Source organism: Habropoda laboriosa, unplaced genomic scaffold (assembly GCF_001263275.1).
Source record: "Habropoda laboriosa isolate 0110345459 unplaced genomic scaffold, ASM126327v1 scaffold447, whole genome shotgun sequence".
Taxonomy (NCBI): Eukaryota; Metazoa; Arthropoda; class Insecta; order Hymenoptera; family Apidae; genus Habropoda; species Habropoda laboriosa.
The window spans coordinates 676350-680434 of record NW_017100624.1 but is presented as its reverse complement, the minus strand read 5'-3'; the positions used below and the strand labels follow the sequence as shown (position 1 = coordinate 680434).

The following is a 4085-nucleotide window of genomic DNA, read 5'->3' as shown; positions in this document are numbered from 1 at the left end:
AGGAAGTGCATCGTAGTTGCAATGTTGATGATCTTTCCTCATTACGCGCCCCGCCTTTCTTCGCTCCTTCCCTTTTCATCTCTCTCTGTTGACCTATTGGAACGGCACTCTCTGTAGCTCATTCTGTGTGACTTGCTATATGTTCAAAATTGTCCTCTGAGACTCACATTTTGATTATTTTCATTCTATTTGAGTAATTAAAGTAAGTATTAAAATATGAATAATTTGAAGAGAAAGCTTTGTTTGCACAATTTAGCTTAATTCATTTGCAATGTGTATCAGTATGCAGAGAAAAATTACGCGACTTGCTTTTAGCACACAGAATTTTTCCTTCTGGTATTTAAAAGTTTCGCGAAAATTTAAAAATTGAAATTCGGTATCAGAATTTTAAAAATTGTCGTTTGGAAAATTATAGCGAAAGTATACAAAGGTCCAAAAATCGAGGCTTAAATTAAGGCGAAAATGTGTCAAAAAGCGCCAAAAGCACAGTAAAAGAAAATTTTTAAAGCTCTAAGACCACAGTGCGAGCGAATTTTCAAAATTAGGCGCGAAGAGCACAGTGTCAGGAAATTTTCAAAACTAGGCGCGAAGAGGAGTGTCAGGAAATTTTCGAAATTAGGCGCGAAGAGCACAGTGTCAGGAAATTTTCAAAACTAGGCGCGAAGAGCACAGTGTCAGGAAATTTTCAAAACTAGGCGCGAAGGGGAGTGTCAAGAAATGTTCGAAATTAGGCGCGAAGAGGAGTGTCAGGAAATTTTCAAAACTAGGCACCAAGAGCACAGTGTCAAGAAATTGCCGAAAATAGGCGCTAAGAGCACAATGTCAGGAAATTTACAAAACTAGAGGCAAAGAGCACAGTGTTAGGAAATTTTCAAAATTAAGCGCGAAGAGTATAGTGCGAGCAAATTTTCAAAACTAGGCGTCAAGAGCCACAGTGTCGGGAAATTTACAAAACTAGGTGCGAAGAGCACAGTGTCAGGAAATTGTCGAAACTAGGCGCTTAGAGCACAGTGTCGGTAAATTTTCAAAGCACCTATAAGCGTGAGGAGCGGCGAAAGGGTTAATTATCTTGTACGAAGCGTTTCTAGGTGGAATACGAAAGGGACGAACAAAGTTCCATCGATCGACCTGTTTCTTCTCTCCACCCTCCTCTTATTTTCCCTCTCTCCAGGGACGCGTGGTTACCAGTTTTCAAGTGTCGCGGGTTAATGGAATAAAGGGAAACTGGATCGCGGAAGAAAGTTGTGCCGCACCGCGCGGCTGATAAATGTATGGAAATGCAATATCGCGAGTTAGCTCGTTCAAGAGGCAAAAGGGTCGCGTCTTGAGAATTCACCGTCTAGAGATGTTTAGCGTGTTACATCGGATGATCGAACGAACGCGTCGAGTTCGTTCGCGTGGGAAATTCAACGATGGTAATTGTAATTCACTGTGCATGGAATGTCTCGAAAACAACGTTTAGTAGATAATTCTGTCACGTCGACGGGAAGAATTTTTCACGGAGACTCGATGCGCTTTGTAGGAGTTCGGAGAATTGTTTTAAGGAGTTAGCTAGGTATTTCATTCGTTAGAGGTGTCTCTAGCTAGATTTAATAGAGGGTGCCTTCACTCTGAAGAATTTCGACTCGAGTATTTAGTAACTGTTTATGAATAACTGGTTATGAAATTATAGAAGATTTAACTCTAGCGCGTTCTTTCGTTCGTCTATACACTTAAGGTCTTTGGGTCAGAAAAGACCCAAGAGAATAGAAACTTGATAACAGCAAAAGTTGTTAAAAAAGTAAGAAGGCTGTGGGTCAAAAAAGACCCAAAGACTACATTAGGGTTAATTGAAACATGATTATGCATTTAATACAAGAAAATTGTAGCATGAAAATTATTTTCTCCGCTTAAACGCTTTGCTTACGAATGACCAATGCAAATTACTCTAATCCATGGCGAACATTTTTTTGGCGACTGATAACAGGATGAACCCTTGCTAATTAGAATCATTTCGTTGGTTTCTGAAATTTGGTACTACATTATTGATATAAATAAACTATCGATTCAGTGATCACTATAATACGAACTGATGTTTTCACTGTTAGATTGCGATTCAATTTTCGGTACATACGAGTAAACCTACTTTTCGTAAGGAAGTGCATGACAAAAGACTAACTCACATCCCTTTGTCTCTCAGCTTCTGTTCTATGCCTTAGTTACGCATCTTGCGTTTCACGCTTGCAAAACCGAAATAACCTCGGGTATAAAGTATCCAATTCTCTCGTACTCCCTGAAATTACACTGCAAATTTTTCTGCAACAAAATATCTCGTACCGTTGAAAAATTACATTTTTCAAAAAATCTCCGGAACCTCAAAGCTTCCAGGGTATCCTTTCACACCTTCAACCTAATTTTCCACCGATAAAAAAATTCATCACGCACTACACTAGTTTGACGTTCCATACCATCGCGATACTTTCAACAATAACCGTTGCACCTTCAAAAAAAGAAAACTATCACCTTTAATCACAATGTCGCACACCTGCGAAACCGTTCCACGCTTCAGCTTCGGCAACAATTACATCGTTCTTCATCAGGAACGCGTCTCTCTGTGTAAGAAAAGTCTCGTTAAAAATGCCGCGACTGTCCCGTATTAATTAGAACCGACGCCGAAGCGTCGAGATGGAAGATAAAAGGCGCAACACGTTCCCGAAAGCGCTTTCTAAACGACAGAGTCTCGGGTGCCGGTGGGGCGGGGAGGGGAATTTAAACAAAAGACACCCGGCCACGAATTACAATGCCAAGTCGAAACTGTTTCTCATAACGCGATGCAAATGGAAATATAACTGTAACGCGATGAGAATGGGCGCGAATTCAATCGAACCGAGTATAGTATATATACTTTTCTCTTCCTCTCTCTCTCTCTCATTCTTTCTGTGTGTGCGTGTGTGAAGTAAGAATGAATGGAGCCCGTTAGATGTGTTCGTTTCATATGCACACGATCGTGTTGTTGTTGGTTGTGCATCCACGATGCTCACACCGCGAACCAGATAGGCTTACGGACGCGTTTCCGTGTTTTGTGGCTGTTATCTGCGACAATAACAGAGGCTCTCACTTTGGACGAACGTTAATGCTTTGTTCGCGTGAATCGAGCCCGGCGTAAATTAGGCGAGCGACTTTTTATCGAGTCGAACAATATCCGCAGTTTTTTTTTTTCAGACTTAGTACTCTTCTGTGTAGTTTTGCGTAATTGGGAGGAAATTTGGATCTTCGTCGAGTTGTAATTGAGGTGGAATGAGTAATTAATATATAAATTTAATTAAATTGCAAATATAATGTATAATTTAATGTGTAATAATAAAATTAGAAAAATGGAAGAAAGATATATGTAAAATATTAGGTATGCAAATTAATTTGGTGCCTTTTTCACAAATAATAGTAGGTTGTTACTTTTTTTTACTTGTGAACGAAATTAAATTGAAATATAACTAATTCAAGTGAATTTGGAATTGAAGTAATTCAGATTGAATGATTTTTGCGGTTCAGTTGTTGTGGAAATGGTGTGAGGGCAATTGTGAGCCCCAAAAAATATTGAATTTTGCATTAGAAATATTTTGAATTAACATTTTAATTCATAGAAATTTGGGTAGACTTGGTATACTTTATCAGTGTTTCTTAAATGAGTCACTCAGACGCCAAATTAATTTCCTCCACTGTTTGATATTCTTGGAATTATAAATGAAATGAAAATTTTAATTATAAATTCTTGGAATGTAAGTAAGAGAAATTTCATAAATTTGATTTTACGGAGTCAGTCACTTTGGCTTCCGTTTCATATTCTTCCAGTTTTCATATAATCACATACTTGCCTCTTAAGTTTTCCGAAATAATACAACTTTCATAAATTCTATTTTCTGGAATTAGTCAAATTTGGCTTCCGAGTTCCTCAAATATCTCGACGCAAAAAAAGAGAAAATAAACTCGCACCACTTTCATAATCACCTAACAACAGCAAAAAGAAAATTCCGAAAAAATACTAATTTTATCCTCAAAATATTAATTTCCTCGACAAAATACTGCCTACGAACCATCGACAATTCTAC

The 4085-nt window shown here is 38.2% G+C and overlaps 1 protein-coding gene across 1 annotated transcript in view; it reads left to right on the top strand.

Annotated features, from left to right (window-relative positions):
• Positions 1-4085, top strand: part of LOC108576753 — a 110210-nt gene that overhangs the window by 88551 nt on the left and 17574 nt on the right. The gene's annotated exons all lie outside the window — the stretch shown is intronic.